Below are 26,149 nucleotides of genomic sequence, written 5' to 3'. Positions count from 1 at the left end.
TTTATCAATATACATTTATTCAGATATTTAATTGACCAATAGCAGCATGTGAAAGGGCCCAAGCCTTCATTTGGTCCATCCAACCATATAATAACCATTCCCATTGTTTAAAAAAGGCTGGTGATCTATCTTGGTTTTTCTTCAGTATTTGATTGTATAGAGATCTAGCTAGACATGAACAAACCAATTACGATACTGAGTCAGTGAGGCCTTAAAACTACATTATGAGATATGTTTAATGACTATCATGGATGGCAAACTCTGAAAGGTCACTTGCTGCCTAAGCTAGAGTACATTTCTCCGACATGGTTGTACTGGTCGCAGAACCCTTTTGACAGAGTTGAACGCAAACTGCTCTTGACAGTAGATGTTAGCTCAAAAGTAGCAAAGGCATGAGTGTTCAGAATACCAATGTGAAAGTATCAGATTATCTTATTGAAAGGTAAGGTCATTAGCAATACATCTCATTGAATAACCCAAAATATGTAACACGACATTAGGATAAAACATGACTTGTATTTTAGGCTTTAATCAAGCTTGAAGCGATATAGAAGGACTTTTTTTTTAAAGTAATCCCAGTTAGTAGAGTTTCTCTATAATAGTACATTTGCAGTTTCATGTTAATAAATGAGAGAATCAGGGAATCAATGATTTCATGCACTGAAATACATTTGACATCTTTGCCTCAAGGTCATGAAGTATGGAAATGAGAAGAGCCAATAATGTCTGCTTCAAGACTGATTGCTTTTATTATATGCATATATTCATTTAACTGAATAGAGAGCATACCCACTGGGCACAGACGTCAGTTCAACATCAAGTTTTGATTTACATTTGGTTGAGTTGTCAACTTTACTTCAATTCAATTTGAAATCAACAAAACATTTCACCCTGTCATTGGATTTAGACTAAAAGTTGAGGTAAAAAAGAGGACATTTTCTTACATTGATGACTTTTAGCAAATCCGGTTTTCGACTTCATCACACTGAATTTTTTGTTATTGAAATGAAGTAGAAACAACGTTGATTCAAGCAGCATCTACCATTACAGCATTCAAATCAAACATTCATTTCCCATGGGCCACACTGAAGAAAAGGGCAAAAATAAAACAGATTGTAATTTAATGATAGCATATCTGGCTAGAGATTATTGTCAGATGTGTATGCTCAATAGTGTTTGGAAAGCTGACTGATGAATTTCACAACCTGAAAAATAACTAAGGTTCTGGAGGTGTCATGTACAGATGTAAGATCTTAATTTAACCCGTTTCTCACAGCATGAAAATAATCCTGCAGCAACAGGAAATGTAAATTATTTGGACATTTCTGTCGGGGTTGATACATTTTTTGTTAGGGCAAATCAAGTCTGAAAGTGGAAACTACAAACTTTAGAAGCATTTTTAAACCTCGAATACACTTCAAGTTTGCATTTCCTGCAACAACAGGATGATCAATTTAGATCCTACATCTCCCTGTTCCCTGTTCCATGAATTACTAACACAGCCTCTCAATCTATAGATATTTGTGTTTGTGCGAAAAGTGTCATGAGAAGTTTATAGCACTTCTATGATATACATTTGATATGCCTGCATCACAGATTTCCTCCTGCTTTTAATACATGCTTTTTTTGGTGGGATGAAGATAAAGTACATTTGCTTTCATCACAGATGGCTACAGCCTCACAGCCTTCCCTTCTCAATGATGCATTAGCATCTGGCTCCTCCAACACAGACATGATTTAAGCTCCCTTTTATAGCCTCATCCTTCAATAGGATCCATACTACTCCCCTCCCCCCATTTTAGTCCATCATCCAAAATGATTGTCAGGTTCAAAACTGACGTGCGTTTGCCAATCTTTAAAATTGGTCTGCATGTGGCTGTCAGGGCTGGCGTGTGACACGGATGGGAGCTGGCGTGTGCGCTTTAATGTGGGAACAGCCGATGGGGTGGTCTCTCATGCGTCTCCTCAACAGACGTGAGCAGAGGAGGGACAGATTGATGTGGAACACAGAGATGGGCAGGCAGTGTGTGTTGCGTTTGGGTTCTCACAGCTCGTTGGACAACTCATCCAGCAAGAATGCTGTACAGGCTTGCTAAGTGAAGAATACAGCATATCAAAGGATGAAGTGTCTCCCAAAGGTACAGCAATCCACTTTGATTGGGATAACTGAACGTGCTTTACACCAGTGATAAATCTTAATCTGTTTAAGGAAAGGGGGGAATCATAACCCTAGAACTGAAATAAGTACATTGAAGGGATGTATCACGGTAGACTGAAAAGCCATTCATTTGAAATTAAGAGGTGTCCATCTGACGAGAATGCAATGCAATAGATCCAGTTTAATACCAGTCAGCATACAATGGCTTGGGGGTACCGTATAACACTGTTTTCTCTCAGTTTCTTGGTTGGACATATTAAATAGTGTGCCATGGCATTGTTGCAGCCCTTTATTTCTTTACTATTCTATCTAGTTCCTCCACCATAAATAGTTAAGATCTCTCTCTCTCTCTCTCTCACTCTCTCTCTCTCTCTCTCTCTCTCTCTCATTGTTAACGTTATATGATTGTGTTGTAAATTATAAATTAAATACATGGAGAGTAATATGGTACAGGCTATATCGTGACAGAGACAATATGTACATCAGAGCAAAATGTTTTTAAGCAATAAGGCATGAGAACCGGGGGGTTATTGTGACTAAGGGCTGTTCTTAGGCCTGACGTGAAGCGAAGGGCCAGTGAAACAGCCCTTAAGAGGGTATTAATCACATTAATTCCCATGTTTCGAGGGCCTATTCATTTTATTAAATGTTTTCCAACATCTATAAAAAAAATATGAATGACATGTTGTCACGATCGTCTTCGTGAGAGAGAGAGGACCAAGGCGCAGCGCGTGAAAAATACATCTTCTTTAATGAAGGAAAAAACAACCACTTACAAAATGAACAAAACAAACGATCGTGAAGCTAAACAGAACTAAGTGCACAACTGCAACATAGAACATAGACAACACCCCACAAAAGCCTACTGCCTATGGCTGCCATAAATATGGCTCCCAATCAGAGACAATGAATGACAGCTGTCTCTGATTGAGAACCAATCTAGGCAGCCATAGACATAACTAGACAACACTACTCTACTCTGCCCCATACACATACAACACCCCTAGACATTACAAAAACACATACCTTCCCCATGTTACACCCTGACCTAACTAAAAAAACATAAAGAAAACAAAGAATACTAAGGCCAGGGCGTGACATGTTTTAATTAAACGTTAATTTTATTTCATCCTTCCACCATACGATATAGACTGGGCAAAAGCCAGTTGTGTCACACCCTGCTCTGTTTCAACTGTCTTTGTGCTTGTCTCCACCCCTCACCAAGTGTCTCCCATCTCCCCCCATTATCCCCTGTGTATTTATACCTGTGTTCACTGTCGGTCTGTTGCCAGTTCGCCTTGTCCTGTCAAGTCCTACCAGCGTGTTCCTGTGTTTCCTGTGCTCTAGTTTTCGTTTTTCCTAGTCTTCCCAGTTCTGACCTTTCTGCCTGTCCTGACCATGATCCTGCCTGCCATCCGGTACCTGCCTGACTCTTATTTGGATTACGACTCTTTGCCTGCCTTAACTCACCTTTTGCCTGCCCCTTGTATTTTAATAAACTCTGAGACTCGTACAATCCGCCTCCAGTGTCTGCATCTGGGTTTTGGCCTGAGCCGTGATAAGTTGTTATTTCTGAGATTTGGAAATTGCTAGCCAAAAGGGCTGGTCGTCCATTCGATAGGAATAGTTGCTATTCAAATGACCTGGTCATCCGTTTTAATCAAAAAAGGTTGTTATCTAGGCTAGCTACTTCTCCTAAATATAACACACTCACTCCTTTGCTAGCTAGCCAACTAAATCTAACAAATCACATCAAGCAGCTGAAATTACAGCCATTTCTTTGGATCTATCCACAATAATGATCCTGATAAATGAATTCGCCTGACTCAGAGAAGCTGTCAGTCTCATCACATTCATTCTCTATGACACGGTGGAGATTGCAAAAACCAAAATGCTGGGCTAGTAGCATGGGGAAATAATGTCTAGACTCTTTTTCTCAGGGGAGATGAAGTTTATGAATTGCTTGGCTGGGCTGTGGGACAGTGGATGCGCATTGGTAATTCAAATGGAACTGTTAACAGGCATTACCCGGGGAATGTAGTGAATAACTCCCTGCTATCAATCAATCAGAATCCAAACAACCCATTTTATAATGGTTAATACCTTGTTATGGCACCCTTAAACCACTTTTATTCAACATAAATGTTTTCTCTGTCTTATTTTCTCCACAATATGCATAATTGCATGAGTTCTTGTGGCAAGCATTGCTAACTGAGACTGATAACTGGTGGGAATGATGACTGATGGCAGATATTAATAACTCCATATCCCTAACTCTCTCAGCTCCATTTCACCATGGTAACCCTCAATTAGAGCATATTCATATGCTCTTCACAATATTTAGTATGTCATGTAATATTACACTCTTGTCCATCCCTGTGACTCTGCTGTAATGTATTTGCAACACAGGATCTGGCTATCTACCATGGTGAAGTTAAGGAAATACTGTAGATTTCTCACTGTCTTGGGTGTAAAAGCACCCGCCTCACAATAGAACCTATGATATATATAGAACAGACATTATGAAGGAGACCATCCTTTTTTATCTTGTGTTTATCATAAGAGATTCTTTTTCCCACCTCATGTTGGTCTACAGTTAGCTAGTAGATATAATGCTCCAAAACAGATGTTAATAGACAGGAAAATCTATACACATGGTACATAACCCATTGTTCCCCACCTTGGTGTCAGCCACAAACACAAACCCTCATAAATCATCATAATTGTCCTGTATTTGCACTTAATTTTCATTACATTACCATTAGTCTCCATTCGAACGAGGCATTCATCACTGTCATGTCATATCAAGCTGTGCTAGGATGAGAATGCAAATATTTCAGGGAGGGAATGGCAACTTACAACCAACCGAATAACATCTTTATCAGACTCAGTGAATATAAGTCAGAGCCTTAGCAGATGCCATTTCCCTTCCTCATTACTTACACTGTAGAATGGAATGCAATAGTTACAGGTGCAGATATCAACAAAACCGAAAGTTTTACATTAAGCTAAAAGGCCATGGTATTATGGCACTCTCAAAAGAAAAATGGCACTCTCAAAAGAAATATGGCACCATCAAAAGAAAGACGACACCCTCAGAAGAAAGTTGGCACCCTCAAAAGAAAGATGGCACTTTCAAAATAAAGATGACACCCTCAAAAGAAAGATTGCACCCTTAAAAGAAAGATGGCACTCTCAAAAGAAAGATGGCACTTTAAAAAGAAAGATGGCACTCTCAAAAGAAAGATGGCACTTTAAAAAGAAATATGGCACTCTCAAAAAAAAGATGGCACTTTAAAAAGAAAGATGGCACCCTCAAAAGTAAGATGGCACTCAAAAGAAAGATGGCATTCTCAAAAGAAAGATGGCATTCTCAAAATAAAGATGGCACTCTCAAAAGAAAGATGGCACTCTCAAAAGAAAGATGGCACTCAAAATAAAGATGGCACTCTCAAAAGAAAGATGGCACTCTCAAAAGAAAGATGGCACTCTCAAATGAAAGATGGCACCCTCAAATGAAAGATGGCACCCTCAAACGAAAGATGGCACTCTCAAACGAAAGATAGCACACTCAAACGAAAGATGGCACTCTCAAACGAAAGATGGCACCCTCAAAAGAAAGATGGCACTCTCAAATGAAAGATGGCACCCTCAACCAAAAGATGGCACCCTCAAAAGAAAGATGGCACTCAAAATAAAGATGGTACTCTCAAAAGAAAGATGGCACTCTCAAACGAAAGATGGCACCCTCAAAAGAAAGATGGCACTCAAAATAAAGATGGCATTCTCAAAAGAAAGATGGCACTTTCAAAAGAAAGATGGCACCCTCAAAAGAAAGATGGCACTCTCCAAAGAAAGATGTCCCTCTCAACGAGTAGAAACGAGTAGCGAGTGCTGAATCTCACATGGACAGACGCACATAACATAACTGGTATTGTAGCAACTGTCAACAGACTGTGGAGTGGATACGACAACTAACGAGGAACTTTGTTCCGGTACTCAAATTAGTCGATAATTTGTACCAATCACGACTTCATAGGTGTTTACATCTAATTTCAGAAGGAAGGTGACATTTGGCCCATAGACTTGCCCGTAACTTGCAAAGAAACCCTCAGTTTTTCTCTCTCCCTGACCACTGGTCTAAGCGGACACACTCATTTTCTGGCTGACTCACCACACGGTTAACGTCTTGACTCCAGAGTGATGTTCAAGCAGCAATTTTGATGTTGTGACCTACTTTTTAGCTACACAACTCAGATCTGAAATAATTATCTTCAATAACAAACCCACAGACTCTACATACTGTATGTTGCTCCTCATTTATCTTTGACAAATTGCAACCTCTCTCACTCTCTCTCTCTCTCTCTTTCTCACTCTCTCTTTTATTTCTCTCTGTCACTTCCTGTTGCGCTCTGTCTGTCTGTCTCCCTCCCCCCTTCCTTCTCCATCCATCCATCCATCCATCCATCCATCCATCCATCCATCCATCCATCCATCCATCCATCCATCCATCCATCCATCCATCCATCCATCCATCCATCCATCCATCCATCCATCCATCCATCCATCCATCCATCCCTCTCTCTCTCTCTCTCTCTCTCTCTCTCTCTCTCTCTCTCTCTCTCTCTCTCTCTCTCTCTCTCTCTCTCTCTCTCTCTCTCTCTCTCTCTCTCTCTCTCTCTCTCTCTCTCTCTCTCTCACTCTGTCTCTCTTTCCATTCCTAAGAAAATGTGATGGAAGACAATATAGACTTCACTCAGTAAAGGTCTTCTGTGTTGGTTTATGGTAATGTTTATAGGACACATGTCACAAACTGTTTGCACTGTGTGTGCTCAACTATCAGAATTACCCCGGACATGTATGAGCACAGCTAGCTGCCTGTACCACTGACCTACCCACGGGTCTCCATACTTGTCATGCCACCACCGCCACATGCCTGAGGATGCCACCACACCTCCCCAAGGATCAGTCACATATGCAGTGGATGGCCTCGGGTGACAAGCTGTCGTAGACCCAACACTTACACATGCTGAACACACTCCGCTTGGAGAGAAAAAACAAAAACAGAATGGGATTGTGTGGAATGAGAGGAAGGCAAACAGGAAGAGAGGATACATTTGACAAATTAAATATGATTGGTGCATTATGCTATTTGAGGATCTGTGACGGGACAAACACTAACGGGGCAAATGGCTTGAAGGCAATTAAAAGAGAGAGGCATGAGATAGAGAAAGATATTTTGGTCTTTGATTGACAAGACCCTATACAGCAGTTGAAGCCAACTGGCTCACATGGAAGGATTATTATTGAGGGTAGAATAAGACTAAGATATGCCTCGTTTTTTACATCAAAGAAGAAAGAGTAAAGTTCACCCGAGTACAGGCCAGTTCCACCTGGCCTCAAGGAGCCTGTGGATTATTGGGACATTGGGATGCAGCAGTAACACCTGGTTTTACCATCACAGTCATTAAAATTCCTTCCTACAGGCCGAGAGAGTCTCATGGCACCTGCCAGACATAGGGTCATGTCATCCCTGTCATAAACTTGCAGTCAGAAATGTACAGGGAGGTATATACACCTTCAAAAGAGTAAGGTTCATGGCATATTTCTCTTTCTACACTCTTAGAAAAAAAGATTATTTGGCTGTCCCCATAGGAGAACCCTTTGAAGAACCCTTTTTGGTTCCGGGTTTCGAGTTTCAAGTTTATAATGTTACGTGCACAAGTACTTGCTGGTACAACCCTTTTCGGTTTCGTGTAGAACCCTTTCTACAGAGGGTTCTACATAGAACCCAAAAGGTATCTACCTAGAACCAAAACGGGTTCTACCTGGAACCAAAAACGGTTATCCTATGGGGACAGTCGAAGAACCCTTTTGGAACGCTTTTTTCTATGAGTGGACACTTTCTGTCTGTTTTTAGATCTCACTCTATCTGTGTATATCTCTGTGTTATCTTCTAAAAATATCTTATCTGTTCAAAAAAGACCTTCTACTCAGGCGTTAAATTAAGTTGTTGTCAACTTTACTTGGAAGATATTTGGTTCTTAGATAAGACGTTCATTTTGGTCCAAACTCCCATGTAAAATGAATAGGCAGCTATAACTGGCTTGTCTAATATTAAACAAAAATATATTGCTCCACCATTCATTGGACCATCCATTTGTGAGGGATCAAGTCTAAAAGCAGACTCCAGGCAGAATAGAGTGCACCCTTTGACCTTTTCCACATTTTGTTACGTTGCAGCCTTATTCTGAAATGGATTAAATAAAAACATTTCCACATCAATCTACACACGATACTCCATAATGACAAAGCACATTTTTTGCAAATGTATTAAAACAAAAAAACAGATACCTTATTTACATAAGTTTTCAGACCCTTTGCTATGAGACTTGAAATTGAGCTCATGTGCATCCTGTTTCCATTGATCATCCAGTCCATCTGTGGTAAATTAAATTGATTACACATGATTTGAAAAGGCACACACTTGTCTATATAAGGTCCACAGTTGACAGTACAAGTCAGAGCAAAAACCAAACCATGAGGTGAAAGGAATTGTCCGTAGAACTCCGAGACAGGATTGTGTCGAGGCACAGATCTGGGGAAGGGTACCAAAAAGTGTCTGCAGCATTGTAGGTCCCCAAGAACTCCATTCTTAAAAGGAAGAAGTTTGGAACCACAAAGACTCTCCCTAGAACTGGCCGCCGGAACAAACTGAGCAATCGGGAGAGAAGGGCCTTGGTCAGGGAGGTGACCAAGAACCCGATGGTCACTCTGACAGAGCTCCAGAGTTCCTCTATGGAGATGGGAAAACCTTCCAGAAAGACAACCATCTCTGCACCATTCCACCAATCAGGCCTTTATGGTAGAGTGGCCAGACGGAAGCCACTCCTCAGTAAAAGGCACATGACAGCCCGCTTGGAGTTTGCCAATAGGCATCTAAAGGACTCTCAGACCATGAGAAACAAGATTATTTGGTCTGATGAAACCAAGATTGAACTCTTTAGCCTGAATGCCAAGCATCATGTCTGGAGGAAACCTTGCACCATCCCTACAGCAAAGCATGGTGGTGGCAGCATCATGCTGTGGGGATGTTTTTCAGTGACAGGGACTGGGAGACTAGTCAGGATCGAGGGAAAGATGAATGGAGCAAAGTATAGATAGATTCTTGATGAAAACCTGCTCCAGAGCGCTCAGGACCTCAGACTGGGCCAAAGGTTCACCTTCCAATAGAATAACGACCCTAAGCACACACCAAGACAACGCAGGTATGGCTTCAGGACAAGTCTCTAAATCCTTGAGTGGCCCAGCCAGAGCCGGATTTGAACCCGATTGAACATCTCTGTAGAGACCTCAAAATATTTGTGCAGCGACGCTCCCCATCCAACCCGACAGAGCTTGAGAGGATCTGCAGAGAAGAATGGGAGAAACTCCCCAAATACAGGTGTGCAAAGCTTGTTGTGTCATACCCAAGATTCAAGGGTGTAATCGCTGCCAAAGGTGCTTCAACAAAGTACTGAGTAAAGGGTCTGAATACTTACATAAATGTGATATTTATTTAGTTCTGTACTTTTAATACTTTTTAAAAAAACATGTTTTTTCTTTGTCATTATGGGGTATTATGTGTAGATTGATGAGGGGAAAAAACTATTTAATAATTTTAGAATAAAGCTGTAATGTAACAAAATGTGGAAAAAGTCAAGTGGTCTGAATACTTTCCGACTGCACTTTTTGCCACAGTTATTCATTCTGCCAGACCCAAAATTTAAGTCACCTCAATTGAAGAAAGATGGGCCATTATAAGTGAACCTCTCCCCACAGGCTAAATTCTTTATTTATTTTCATTCTCCAAAGTGTTGAGCAGGACCTGTCGTAAAACCTCTAATCTTAAAAATGCCCTCTCTTATCAGTCCCTTGTGAGCTTTTTTCAATAGATCTATCTTTTACAGAATAATTCAATGACAGGCACATCAGATAGACCCTGGGCTATTTTGGTTTTGTTTGACATTTTATTAAAGGTGATAAGTTGTCCTATAATTTTTAAGTGAAAATGTATGTCTGTCTCTAAATCAAAAGTACACATTGCAACAACACAAAAAGGAATTAAGTCTGCCATACAATTAAATGCTCAGGTGTATTTTGCTTTCTTATATTCTTCCTGGTGGATGGGAAAATGTAAGTAAATCCAGGAAAAGAAGCTAGCACCAAGAGACAGAAAGAAAATAGTGGACCTCCATATTTGTCCGTCTGGTAGATGGTACCAGATAACCTGCTGATGCTTCTGGGAGACATGTAGAAATAATGGAACAACCATGTAGGTCTCAAGAGGAGTTCCAGGGGGAAAAAGCAACAAACGATCCCACAGATTAGCTATGAGGAGTAGTTTAAATTGAAATTGATCAACTACAGCAGCTAAGCAGCTATATATCTGAAATCAGGATGAAACACCAAGTTCAAGTTCAAGTTCAAGTTTATTTTATATAGCCCTTCGTACATCAGCTAATATCTCGAAGTGCTGTACAGAAACCCAGCCTAAAACCCCAAACAGCAAGCAATGCAGGTGTAGAAGCACGGAAATACAGCATGTCCAGGGTTTCCTGAAGTCTTTGCAATTCCTACCGAACTTCAATATTTTATCATTGCTCAAGGGACAGGTGGAGAAGGAAAATCTCTAAGTATAATCGATTTCATTGACAAATATGAAAAAAAAAGAGAATGGGAATGCTGGTCGTCAATGAATGTTTGAACATCTTGAAGAACGATCTGGCCTTAATGGCCAAGCACTATCTCCACCCAGCACAACCAGAAAACGACTGGTCACCCTTCAGAGTCTTGTTCTCCTCTAGGTTTCTTCCTTGGTTCCTGCCTTTCTAGGGAGTTTTTCCTAGCCACCGTGCTTCTACATCTGCATTGCTTGCTGTTTGGGGTTTTAGGCTGGGTTTCTGTATAGCACTTTGTGACATCTGCTGATGTAAAAATGGCTTTATAAATACATTTGATTGATTGATTGATTGATTAGATATGTGGTATAGGATAGGTAATACAATAAGGTATAATGCATACTGCGTTTTCCTATGAAACATATATAATTCACGATTTACCATGTCAACAAATTATACATCACACCTATTATAACTGTGAGGAATTGTGCTATAAATACTTTATAGGAAAGGAAAAAAGTATTACATAAAAATAGTCCCTTAGCACTGTGTCTGCTTGCACCTCTATGACCCCTGATGAGGCCTATCAGAACAGGGTAAATGGGTCGTTCCATGAAATTAATGCCTTTTGCGTCCCACTGATATTTTAAGTAGAAATTGTGCACCAATATTGAATTTTAAAAGCCTGTTATATTAAATGAAGTGCCCTTTAATATAGACCACATGGAGAATTCAATATATCTTTTTAATATGAATAACAGCTTGCTAAAGTGCCAAAATATTGCATTTTGACGTGTCCCTCCATCAACCCTGTATCACTTCTAGGAAGATTTCAACCCACTTAATACAAAAATGGCTCCAAGTTTCACCATCATTGTAAAGCCTTAGTTATTTTGTTGCTTTGAAAAAGTCATTTCTGAAGATTGTTATTTGTTTTATGTGATTAGTGATTAATTTACATCTGTCCCTCATTTTAAGGTCAACCCTGTTATGTGAGCTGAACTCTCGTTTTAATATGGTGAAACTATACCTTTTTAAATATTTTTTTTCAAAAGAAACACATTGAAGATCTAATTGTCAAATCATAGTGTAAAAGCAGGTGAGCTGGTTCTACTCTTATTGGCAATTTCCTGGTGTTTCTGGTGGAAAACTGAGCGGGTCAAGCATGACACATCAACCATGTTACCCATAAATGGACAAGCTAGAAATGTTTTTGCAATTTAATTTTGTTTTGTGAAACTTGCATTCAATTGCCACTCCCTCTTGCATAGAACACGCTTCCATTCCCCCTGTCACGAGTGGTTTCACAGCTGATTTAAGATGAAATCGTTGGTCAACCATGTTAATTTATTTGCACTTAATAAGCACTTACTATAGTATTTTTCTTTATTTTACTTCTTGAGATAGGAAAATATGTTTTTTATGAAGTTGAACATGTGGTCTATATGACAGAATGTTAAAATTATGTGAAATCAAACATTGTTTTTTTTTTACCAGGTACCACTTCTAAAAAGGCACTGAATTGGTGGAGCGACCCAAATAGCAAATTCATATTTCATATTCAAAGTCTTACCCTCGAGATGACTAAGCCCAATGCATGATGAGAGAAGTCAGAGGTCAGGAGCAGAAGCCAGAGTATTGTTATGGTCGTAAAATGAAAATTCAAACTAAATATGGCATATCATTTCTTTACACAGAGGACTTTCGATTGAATGAATCATGAAATAGAAGCTATTAGGAAGAGAGTTTAGTTTATGTTGTTTGACACTGCTTGTGTTAATGTCAACTCGAGAACACAGCTTCATTTGTTCAAGTGTTTCTTTTGTCTAAGTGACTGGCACAATTATTCATTGATTGGGCTACTGAGTGGTGCAGTGGTCTAAGGCACTGCATCTCAGTGCTAGAGGTGTCACTACAGACCCTGGTTCGATTCCAGGCTGTATCACAACTGGCCGTGATTGGGAGTCCAATAGGGCGGCGCACACTTGGCCCAGCGTCATTAGAGTTTGGCCGGTGTAGGCCGTCATTGTAAATAAGAATTTGTTCTTAACTGTCTTGCCTAGTTAAGTAAAATAATTATTGACAGCCTCAAGCGGAATATTTCAGAGTCAAGAGAGCTGTGAAATTTAAACAACTCTTTAACCTGTGATGCACCAACTTGGTTGCCTTGTCAACATCCAATACTAAATGACTCTGCATAGAAGGCATAGCAAATGGATTCCAACCTCTCAAGCTCTTTAAGTCCATTTAAGGACAATTCGCATTTTCCATTTCAACCGTAACATAGAGCAATCATCTTTATTTATGCCCTAGTGTTCTGCCTGCAAAGAGCAGCAGCAGATTTCACAGCTTTTGGAGGGGGCATTATCAGCTCCCTTGTGAAATATGACCTTGTTTATTTTAGTATCTGTATAAAATCAATTTCAGATCCCTCTGTCATTTTGTCCTGGGCAAACTGTCAAGGAAGATATGTTGTATTATTCCCAGAGCCGACACAGTGATTCAGGGACAATAAAAAGACAATGATGTCCCATTTTTGGCACAGCATTTTTATTGAGATCCCGTGTCCTTAAGATATTGCCAATAATACCAGGAAGACATTTACTGTTGTTCCATTAATCCATTCATAAGTGTATAACCCTTATATATAGAAAAGGGACTGGTGCAATTTGAAAGTCTGTTTCTAGGGGATGCTTCAGGAGCTCCTAAAACATCCATTCTTATCCCCACATGAGCCATGGGCAATAGCACTGTGACAATAGTAAACTAAAGTATGAATGATTTCTTTGCTGTTGTTGCTTTAAAAAAATATATACTTAGCCTCTTGGTTCCATGGGCAAAAGCCATGGGACATGTTATTTACAAAAGCCCAAAACTGAGATTTATTCTGGATTGAAAAAGGCAGTGACTCACAAGGGTGTGTATTTATCCAGCCTGTTCTCTCACCAGGGGTGTAACAGTAGATTGATTAATTGTTGGTCTTTATGCATCCTATCTGTACGTTTGGTGACGCTGCCCCCTAAAGCATTAGTGAGTGGAAACATGTCAAGAGTCAAAACAGACAAAGGTGGGTTGCTTAAAAGTGTGGAGGAGGGCGTAACGCACAAGACTCGTAATGCGTGAGTGGCAGTGGGTTAAATCCAGGCATGTTATTATTTTATAACCTTACCCAACCCTTACCTTAACCACTCACTAGCATGCATGAATGTAACCTTACACAAACCCTTATCTTAAAAGTCCAACGCAGCCTTTTTTAAAATCTCAATATCAAATAATTTCTGGGTAACAATTAAGTACCGTACCAGTTCTTTTTTTTTCAATTAAAAAGGTCAAAAAGAAACAAAAATTGCTTCTTAGCAAATAGCAATTTCTCAAGCAATAATTTAGCTAGGACTGTCTGTGAGTGGTCTGAGTGGAGAGGGAAAAACAGAAAACTAGCTGTTATTGGCAGAGATGTTTGGAGCTCATGTTCTTATTGGTCTATTAACTAATTTACCCAAACCTCTATCCCACAACAGGCTGAAATGTCAAGCAGCCTTTTCAAACAGCTCACACTACAAGGGACTTAATCATTTCACAGTATTATTCCAACCTCATAGTGTGGAAATACACTGCATTTGGAAAGTATTCAGACCCCTTGACTTTTTCCACAATTTGTTACTTTTACAGCCTTATTCTAAAATAGATTAAATAAAAAATGTCCCTCATCAATCTACACACAATACCCAATAATGACAAAGCGAAAACAGGTTTTTAGAAATGTTTGCAAATTTATTCAATCTAAAAAACAGAAATACCTTTTTTTACATAAGTATTCAGACCCTTTGCTATGAGACACGAAATTGAGCTCAGGTGCATCCTGTTCCATTGATCATCCTTGAAATGTTTCTTAATCTTGATTGGAGATTGGAGTCCACCTGTGGTATACAGTTGACAGGGCATGTCAGAGCAAAATCCAAGCCATGAGGTCGAAGGAATTGTCCATAGAAGTCCGAGACAGGATTATGTTGAGACACAGATCTGGGGAAGGGTACCAAAAAATGTCTGCAGCTTAGAAAGTCCGCAAGCACAGTGGCCTACATCATTCTTCAATGGAATATGTTGGGAACCACTAAGACTCTTCCTAGAGCTGTCCGCCCGGCCAAACTGAGCAATCGGGGGGAAAGGGCCTTCCCCCCGAACTCGATGGTCACTTTGACAAAGCTCCAGAGTTACTTTGTGGAGATGGGAGAACCGTCCAGGACAACCATCTCTGCAGCAGTCCACCAACCAGGCCTTTATGGTAGAGTGGCCAGACGGAATCCACTTCTCAGTAAAAGGCACATGACAGGCTGCTTGGTGTTTGCCAAAAGGCACCTAAAGAATCTCAGACCATTAGAAATAAGATTCTCTGGTCTGATGAAACCAAGATTGAAGTCTTTGGCCTGAATGCCAAGTGTCATGTCTGGAGGAAACCTGGCACCATCCCTACGGTGAAGCATGGTGGTGGCAGCATCATGCTGTGGGGAAGTTTATCAGCGGCAGAGCTTTGAGACTAGTCAGGATTGAGGGAAAGATGAACGGAGCAAAGTACAGAGAAAACTAAAACTTTACTTTGACAATCCCTTGAACGTGTTTGGAAACAGAATATAAACGTGGGTGGCGAGACGCTCTCAGAGGGGCATAATGCAGATGTCATCCTGCAGATCCTAATAAGGAGTAGCAGTGGCACCCTTTGTGCTCAGCTGCATTGTTGTCTTGCCAATCCTGCAATCTGAAAACTGTCACACGAGGGACAGAGCTTTCCTGGCGGGCTAGCTGCCAGGGTTAATCTGCCCAACTCTGCCATGTCAAACCCTTAGGAGCCGCACACAAGATTGTCCCTATTGTCCAGGGTTCAGTACCATGGCAAATTCAGTCTAATGGAATCCTTGGGTAAAAAATTGGATCTGACTAGAAGATGGGTTTGGAGGAAATATTGATAATCACTTTTGTTTTCTCACCTAGCAAAGGTAGGACCCAGTGAATCACATTTCCTATTATGGTTTCCACATGGCTCCATTATCAGTGGACAGCTTGTGATAGGATATGCTTCTGCGCTTTAAATCACTACTGCTCTTTTTTTCATTCTGTCAGGCCAGGCGTCTAGCTGCATGACATCCGAGCTGTAAGGCTTGGCGACACCTGTTCACTTCCTTGGTTGCGGGTGCATGACGTAAACATCTCAGGAGTTGCTGCTTGGAAGCAGCGATGCCTTCCTCACTCTTCTGCAGACTGTGTGCCTGTGCTCATCTGACTATGGTTTCCAATGCCATATTTCTCAGAGGGTTATTTCTGAATACAAAATGTGGTCATTTTGAAAAGACAGATTGCAACAAATAATCGTTTTCAGCTATTCATTTTCAAACCGATTTGGAAATGACATTGATGTAGTGTAAATGTGCTAATGTAATGCACTCCGCATATTACTTGTGGTCAGAGGAGGTGGTCAGGAAAGGCAGATTTATTATAGCCATCATCCTTCGTTAGGACCTGAGTGTAAATATCACAAGATATTTATGTCACTGCATCTAAAAATTCCGACAGAGCTAAATGTAATACAACCCTGTTGTCAAAGTTATTCAGGGGATCTGTATTCTGACTGCTCATCTACCATTCAATTCTACCAGTGGTATTGATTTGCAATCAACAGCTAAGGTTGCCTGTGAGACAAAATACTTTAACTTCTATAATTAAATCAGATGAATGCATGCAATTAAACAACAAAAAACAGCTAAGCAAGCTAGAACCACAGATGAAAGGGAGTTAGGATAGAACAACTTCTGGGGTGGGCGATATGAGCTGATCATCTCTAATGTAGGCCAGATGAGTCAGATAGTTAGCTGGACTATGCTGTCTAAACAAGCTAACTGGTCTTTACTTGATTAGAATTTGTTCTGCTACTGACAGAGGCTAACTGCAGTTGCCCCTTCCCCTGTCCCTGACTGTGAGACAACACATGCTAGCAATTCCAAAGTAACCCACTGGCGGTATTCATTTCAAACTCACTGCCCGGCGCAGATGGAAGGCTCATGCATGCGACGAGGACAAATGCAGCAATGCACTGCAGCGCTCACAGTAGCAGAATGGTGGGGTGAGGACTAAGTTCATGAGAAATGGTCTAGTTTGATAGTCAATTAATTATATTTAAAGTTACAAGAGAAAACATAGATTTTTTAAATGCAAAGTAATTTGTAAAAGAAACAGCATTAATCAGAAGGGTACTTTTTTCATAGGAGAGCAGTTAGTGTAAATTGTAAATTGGATGTAAATTGGACAGTGCAGCTAGATTAACAAGAATTTAAGCTTTCTACCCATATAAGACATGTCTGTGTCCTGGGAAATGTTCTTGTTACTAACAACGTCATGCTAATCACATTAGCGCACGTTAGCTCAACCGTCCCGCGGGGGGGACACCGATCCCGTAGAGGTTTTAATCATTTTTAGAATAAGGCTGGAACGTAACAAAATGTGGAAAAAGTGAAGGGGTCTGAATACTTTGCGAATGAACTGTATGTGCAGGATACATCGTCCGATGAAATGCTTACTTGCAGGTTCCTTTCGACAATGCATCAACAATAAGAAATAGCAAAAAATACAAATAAAAACTCCCTAGTTGAGGCCTATCTGCTCTCTAGCCAGATCTCAAGCCAGAATATTGCAAGACGGATGATATTTCTTCAGTATGTACTGTAACTCCTGACAAATATAGTGTTTACCAGGGTTTCACAATGTCCTCAGAGATGTATTTTGCCACACATACACCATAACCATCAAAACTCACAACGTTGACGACAGATTTCCTGATAGTGTTTCCTTACCTAATGCTGATCGAAATCTCTTCAGCCAGTGTTTATAATTGTTGTAATCTCTTTGAAGAGACTGCAGCTGAGCTGATCACGTCTGATGAATGGATAGCACAGGTGCTTTCTTAGACATTCCCAAGCTGTGGATATTTATTTCCATAAAAGAAAATGATACAATTGCAACAAAATAATGTCTGAAAGTAATGCCTGTGTCAAGTTCATGAGAAATGATTTAGTTTGATAGTCAATTCATTGTATTTAAAGTTACAAGAGAAAACATATATTTCTTTTAAATGTAAAAAAAACCGTCATTAATCAAAAGGGTACTTTTTTCATAGGAGGGCAAAAGCATCCAAACAGTCTGCATCTGTATGGGAATATTAGCAAATCTATTTGAGGAGTTTCTGCAAGGATGGAGATCCTTTTAGAATTACCAGTGCTGCTCTAAAGCTCACTTCAAAAATGATGGTCAAATACAATGATTTACTCAAGGTGCTTTTAATGAATCATGCTGGCGCACATGTAATGCATATTTCATTGAACAAAGCTTTTGTCTAGGATTTTAAGATGTCTAAAGAGTGGATGATCTAAAAAATGTAGTTCAATGCAATACCCCCTCTGTAGGGGAGTCATTGATTTTAACCAGGGCTTGGTGTGCTATTTCCCTGAACAATTGCTCGCTTCTGCATAACACCGATAGGGAACGCTTGAAAGGGTAAAAGTCCTTCCTCCCAGATCCGTTCAAGGTAACCTGAAACAGGCTGTCAATGGAGTCCCTTTGAATGATGTGCAGAGATGTTTATCCTTCTGACATTGGTATCTTAACCGTTCAGAGCCAAACTCATCTTGGATATAAAATAAGAAAACATTTTATTGGTAAATCATCAGAAGTTAGAAAAAGAAGGGAATGTTCTGTGAAGAGAGATATTGTGCTTCGGTGGATATATAATATTGTTTCTTATTTAAATTCATATTCATAGCCAAGCTGTAATAAATCAAAAATAATATGATTTTCTCTAAATCAGTGCAGTGCTTCTAGTTCTGCCTCATAACTTTATGAAATACATTTTGTCCCCGTCAGTTTACAAAGAGCGCTAATGCTGCAGAGTATTGAAAGTAGGACAGAATTTTCTTTGACTACAGACCCACAAACAACAAGCAAGGGCATGTTGGCCAAGGAATCTAACACATAAAGTAGTCACATGAATGATACAAAGGGGAACAAGAAATGGTAATGTAATTTACAGTTTGGCCCAGTATATCACACAGGAATGGAGACTCCAGGGCACGACAAGTTTTTCCAAAAACACGAGTCACTTTCCTGTAAAGAATGGAGGCCTTCTATCACTTGTCTCTGACATGCTGCCCACACAGCTTGCCATTGTCTTCCATTTGGCCTCCTAGAAGCTGGAAAATACACAATTAAGTCCAACTGCATACTCCCGTGAATTTCAACCGTTCCCCTTCCTGCCTATCGATGCCACAGCATTTCCACATGACTCTCCGCTTGATTAGGAGTCAATGAAAAGCAATGAACTCTGGGAATTCCAATCGCTTTCCCACCAAACGGCCCCACAATTTACATGCTGGCATCATTTAAAAAAAATATTTGGAAATGCTTAACGTACTTACCGTCCCTACTTACCAATGAATTTTGAATAAAAATGTTGACAACAAATCTTTCTCCGCTTTGGGTTTATACTTGAAGAGTATGCCTATTACAGCATCCCAATACAACACCACTGACCACAGCAACAGGTTGGGATGTCAGTTGGTTAAGGCTTAGGCGTTTCATAAAATGCCTCAGGGTAGCAAAACTCATCAGCACTCACACTCTGAGACGTTTTGAGAATACTGGCCCTGCTCAGGCAGCCTACTACTTTTGTGTCAGACCATGTTGCTTGCTTGGGGTATACAAACACAGCTCTTAAAGCACATCTCTGAGTAAACAATGACTTAATGGCCAAACAAAGTATTTCCTCATTGGCCAAGTTTGTTCGTTTGTTTGTTCTTCCTGCAGAACCAAAAACACTGGGAAACATTTTTTGAGCAAACATCAAGTTTTTGCTAACACAAAAGGCAATCATTACAGAGCTATTTTGCTACTTGTATCCTGTAGCTACTAAGCCCTACTTTGTAAATGTCACTGTACGGTAGCTCTGCTTACAGATCTGTGCTTCTGGTGGAAAAAGGGATTTAGTACTTACTGATCATCTAATGTATCTGAAAACATCTCCAGGTTGGAGGTAAGGCCAGACTGGGAAGTGGGGTTCTCTGTATAACACACCAGACATCTTCGAATGCCTCAGGGCTTTACCCCTTCTAGTTTGTGTGAACTCCAGCATTTTGGCATGTTTCAGGGCTCCCCTGGTGTGTCGGTTGCCACCTCTCTCTCAGCTCTCTTGCCTCCAGGTTCTCCTAGTTTCAGTTTAAAGTTTTATTAGTCGTACAGTGCATTCGGAAAGTATTCTGACCCCATTCACTTTTTCCATATTTTGTTACGTTACATAAGGCTTTAACATAACAAAATATGGAAAAAGTGAAGGGGTCTGAATACTTTCCGAAGGAACTGTATGTGCAGGATACGCATGGTATACAATCGCCCAATGAAATGCTTACTTGCAGGTTCCTTTCGACAATGCATCAACAATAAGAAATAGTAAAAAATACAAATAAAAACTCCCTAGTTGAGGCCTGTCTTTTCTCTACCCAGACCTCGAGACGGATGATATTTCTGCAGTATATACTGTAAATCCTGACAAATATAGTGTTTACCAGGGTTTCTCAATGTCCTCAGAGATGTATTTTGCCACACATACACCATAACCATCAAAACACACAACGTTGACGACAGATTTCCTGATAGTGTTTCCTTACCTAATGCTGATCGAAATCTCTTCAGCCAGTGTTTATAATTGTTGTAATCTCTTTGAAGAGACTGCAGCTGAGCTCATCACGTCTGATGAATGGATAGCACAGCTGCTTTCTTAGACATTCCCAAGCTGTGGATATTTATTTCCATAAAAGAAAATGATACAATTGCAACAAAATAATGTCTGAAAGTAATGCCTGTGTCATGAGCAGAGTAATAAAATCTCAGGGCTAACAACCACAGAGACAGGCCAAAGGACAATCAATTATTAGAAACTTTTACAACAATGGCAATACACGGTACCACTACGGCCCGATTAGAAAAGTATAAAAAGGTTAGGATTTAGGGCTATAGGCTAACTATGAGCACTGGGGAAAACTAACACAGCAGTTGATCCACTTACGAGGGCAGTGGCCAATGTTCGTTCGACTCTTTCTGAGCAGGGTTAGTTTGTTCGGCTCTACCTGAGCAGGGTTCAGCTCTTCCTCCCTTTCAGGGTTCGTTAGTCGATGGCTGGTCCAGTAGTCGATGGCTTGTTCAGTTGTCAATGGCAGGTCACCGGCTGTCCCTCGCTCCGCACCGTCCCGGCTACGTGTTAGCATTGGGTGTAGTAAAAAAAAATGATGGACTTATGAATGGAGATAGTTTAGTGCCAAAACTAAGGGGTTAAATACAGTGTCTTCGTAAAGTATTCAGACTCGTTGACTTTTTCCACATTTTGTTACGTTACAGCCTTATTCTAAAATGTATTCAATCGTTTTTTTCCTCTCATCAATCTACACACAATACCCCATAATGACGAAGCAACAACACATTTTTTGAAATTTTTGCTAATTTATTACAAATAAAAAACTGAAATATCACATTTACGTAAGTATTCAGACCCTTTACTCAGTACTTTGTTGAAGCACCTTTGGCAGTGATTACATCATTGATTCTTCTTGGGTATGACGCTACAAGCTTGGCACACCTGTATTTGAGGAGTTTCTCCCATTCTTCTCTGCAGATCCTCTCAAGCTCTGTCAGCTTGGATGGGAAGCATCGCTACACAGCTAATTTCTGATCTCACCAGCGATGTTTGATCGGGTTCAAGTCTGGGCTCTGGCTGGGCCACTCAAGGACATTCAGAGACTTGTCCTGAAGCCACTCCTGCTTTGTCTTGGCTGTGTGCTTAGGGTCGTTGTCCTGTTGGAAGGTGAACCTTCGCCCCAAGTCTGAGGTCCTGAGCGCTCTGGAGCAGGTTTTTATCAAGGATCTCTGTATTTTGCTCTGTTCATCTTTGCCTTGATCCTGACTAGTCTCCCAGTCCCTGCCGCTGAAAAACATCCCCACAGCATGATGCTGCCACGACCATGCTTAACCGTAGACATGGTATTGGCCAGGTGATGAGCGGTGCCTGGTTTCCTCCAGACTTGACACTTGGCATTCAGGCCAAGGAGTTCTATCTTGGTTTCATCAGACCAGAGAATCTTGTTTCTCATGGCCTGAGAGTCTTTTAGGTGCCTTTTGACAAGCTGGATGTCATGTGCCTTTTACTGAGGAGTGGATTCCGTCTGGCCGCTCTACCATAAAAGCCTGATTGGCGAAGTGCTGCAGAGATGGTTGTCCTTCTGAAAGTTTATCCCATCTCCACAGAGGAACTCTAAAGCTCTGTCAGAGTAACCATCAGGTTCTTGGTCACCTCCTGACCAAGGCCCTGCTCCCCCGATTGCTCAGTTTGGTCGGGTGGCCAGCTCTAGGAAGAGTCTTGGTGGTCCAAACACCTTCCATTTAAGAATGATGGAGGCCATTGTGTTGTCATGACGTTGGCCTGGGGGTAGGTTTATGACAGTCATAAATACCTCTCCCCCCCTTTTTCCTCTCTCTACCCTACTGATGTGACAATTGAAAATCCCTTGGTTAACATAGAGATTCTGGGAACATCAGAAGGTGGGGGGAAATTAACCATATTTTGGTAATCCGACCAGTTGAACATATGCGTTGGTACTTAATGAATATGATGTCAGTTCGGTTGTCATCTGAGACATTCTCATCAATGATAGGATGACATAAACTCTACAGTGGAAAGTCTACACATTATAGTTATCAGATTCACATGGAATTGTTGGGCAATTTAAATGTTTGAATATAAAATTATTGGTGAAAAGATTAAATGTAATTTTAGCTTCCAAATGAGAGATTGGGTTTTCATAAGGTTAGGGCTCTGCTCAATCAGTGGCCCGCCCCTGTGAAGAGACAGGGGTTATAAAACTATGAAAACACACCCTTATCCCTCCACTATATAAAGCCTTGACGAAAATGTAACCTCCTGTTCCGGGTACATTAGGATGACGATCCAATGTCAGAATGGTTCAGATAATAACTACAGAACGAAGCCAACCTCAGCGTGAGCTCTGGTTGCGAATGGTATGAACTTTGAACTCTTATTCACTACAGAAGTGATATCCCCTAGCCGTTGAGTTAGCAACTGCAGCTGCAAACGTGGGCTAGGAAAGAACAGACAGAGTATCCCGTCTACCACACAACGACGTTACTACAACGTATCCAATTTACCAGCAGAGACATTCTCCAAAGGACAAAGGACTCTGTTGGGCAACACGGCCTTCCATCTACATTTACATTTACATTTTAGTCATTTAGCAGACGCTCTTATCCAGAGCGACTTACAGTGCATACATTTTTATTACATTTTACATACTGAGACAAGGATATCCCTACCGGCCAAACCCTCCCTAACCCGGACGACGCTATGCCAATCGTGCGTCGCCCCACGGACCTCCCGGTTGCGGCCGGCTGCGACAGAGCCTGGGCGCGAACCCAGCCCAGCCTGGGCGCGAACCCAGAGACTCTGGTGGCGCAGCTAGCACTGCGATGCAGTGCCCTAGACCACTGCGCCACCCGGGATCTACCACCAACCTACCGAAGCGCAGCTCAGAGTAAATATTTATTGCATTTTCCTTTTCCAAATGGGCGGTAATTTAGAATGCATAAGATACTGTATTTACGATAGCATGGCTTCTCCCTTTGTTCCTCAAGTCTTCCCGCTCTTTCACTCAAACCCAGCCCCCTTTTCTTTTGTGTAACCAGCTGTCATATCTGTTCCGTCCGCTAGGGACGTTTTCCTTTATGATGTAATTTGTAATCAAGGTATGATTCATTCTGTGTATATGTAATTCTGTGTGATTAGTTAGGTATTTAGTAAATAAATAATTAAACCCAATTTTGTATTGCTGATTCAACTTGTTAGCCAGGGTTCGTGAAGATAACCAAGAATTTACAATTTTCAGATGAGACTGAAATAAGGTGACGATTAATATTGACTGCTATTGATGTAAAATATTACTAGGTCTTTAAGAGTTTATTCGGAAGATAACAGCTCTATAAATATTATTTTGTGGTGCCCCGACTTTCTAGTTAATTACATTTACATGATTAGCTCAATCAGGTAATATTAATTACGGAGAAAGGATTTTATAGATTTGCATGTCATATCACTTAATACGGCATAGCCAAAGACACGACAGTGTTCTTGGGGACCTTCAATGCTGCATAAATGTTTTGATACCTTTCCCCAGATCCGTGCCTCAACACAATCCTGTCTCTGAGCTCTATGGACAATTCCTTCGTCCTCATGGTTTTTGCTATGACTTGCACTGTCAACTGTGGGACCTTATATAGACAGGTGCGTGCCTTTCCGAATCATGTCCAATCAATTGAATTTACCACAGGTGGACTCCAATCAAGTTGTAGAAACATCTCAGGGATGATCAATGGAAACAGGATGCACCTGAGCTCAATTTCGAGTCTCATAGCAAAGGGTCTGAATACTTATGTAAATAAGGTATTTCTGTTTAATTTGTAATACATTTACAAAACTTTCTAAAACCGTTTTTTGCTTTGTCATTATGGGGTATTGTGTGTAGGTTGCGGAGGAAATGTTTGTAATTAATACATTTTAGAATAAGGCTGTAATGTAACAAAATGTGTAAAAAAATTCAAGGGGTCTGAATACTTTCTGGAGGCACTGTACTTGTAAAAATAATATTGATAATTTCCTGATATTTCATATACGTATCTCTCAGATATAGGACAGACACTTCAGAACAAACTTCCTTTAGCATTTTTTGGGGGACTATCTGTTGTTCCATGTAGTGAATCTGTTATTCTATGCGTTTCTATGGGCTAATAGCAGTAATGCTAAATTCAATGTTTCATCAAATATTTATTTTTGGGGATACCTTAGAGGGTCTTAGAATTCAACATCAAGTAGCTAAATTATCATAGGTATGACCACTTAAAACAATTACGTATGTTATCTTAGTAGAACCCCCCTTCCCCCGGCGTAGACAGGGCTTAGACTCTAGATTAAAGCATGTACTTGCCAACAATTGGAGTCACACTCACACGTTGGAAACAAGCACTTTCTTTTATCAGTGCTACAGAGAGTGTTGTGGTTTGTGTCTTTTTCCCACAGCTGGCAAACAGCGGAGAGGAGCATCAAGCGGCATCAACAACATGGATGTCCCAGGTCCGAATCACACTCGCTGAATGTTTAATAACTTCCTCTATTTCTGGGGTGTGTGTAGCTATTCGTTTGGGGAGGGGGGGGGGGGGGGGTGATAGGGAATGGCAACAGCTGTCTCAGTCAATGTAGTCCATGGCAATATTTCGGATCAAAGCACACCATGCACGTGAACAAATAGTTTGTGAAATTAAATTTCACACTGTGATAATGTCAGAAGTTAGATGAATGCAATCATTGTCAATAACACAAAGCACACTTGTGTGAAATGTCCTCGTAAATAGCAAGACATGCTGCTAAAATAAGCAGAAGGCAGAATGGCAGTGTAGTCTCGCTAGAATCAGTGTCACTTGTGACACCTGCATTGTACAAGATAAAGGTAGTGTTGCAATGGGCTTGTAGCCTACTGTACAGTGTTCCTCAAGCTTTACTAGCTATCAACCAACCAGTGACTAACCACGTTGTTAGCACACAAACCTTTTTGCTGTATTTCTAATAAAGTGTCAAAGAATACATTCACTAATCGGTGGCAAACCTGCATCTTAAAATTCGATCTATCAATAATAAACTATCTGGTCTCCCGAGTGGCGCAGCGGTCTAAATCAAGTCAAATCAAATGTTATTAGTCACATGGGCCGAATACAACAGGTAGACCTTACAGTGAAATGCTTATTTACGAGCCCCTAACCAACAGTTCTTTAAAAAATGGATAAGAATAAGAGATAAAAGTAACAAGTAATTAAAGAGCAGCAGTAAAAAATAACAATATATACAGGGGGGTGCCAGTACAGAGTCAATGTGCGGGGGCACCGGTTAGTTGAGGTAGTATGTACATGTAGGTAGAGTTAATTAAAGTGACTATGCATAGATGACAGCAAAGAGTAGCAGTGGTGTGGAGAGGGGAGGCGGGGCAATGCAAATAGTCTGGGTAGCCATTTGACTAGATGTTCATGAGTCTTATGACTTGGGGGTAGAAGCTGTTTAGAAGCCTCTTGGACCTAGACTTGGTTGCTCCGGTACCGCTTGCAAAGTGGTAGCAGAGAGAACAGTCTATGACTAGGGTGGCTGGAGTTTTTTACAATTTTTAGGGCCTTCCTCTGACACCGCCTGGTA

The sequence above is a fragment of the Salvelinus namaycush genome, chromosome 35, assembly GCF_016432855.1.
Source record: "Salvelinus namaycush isolate Seneca chromosome 35, SaNama_1.0, whole genome shotgun sequence".
Taxonomy (NCBI): Eukaryota; Metazoa; Chordata; class Actinopteri; order Salmoniformes; family Salmonidae; genus Salvelinus; species Salvelinus namaycush.
The sequence above is the reverse complement of the archived record's forward strand: the minus strand, read 5'-3'. Positions refer to the sequence as shown.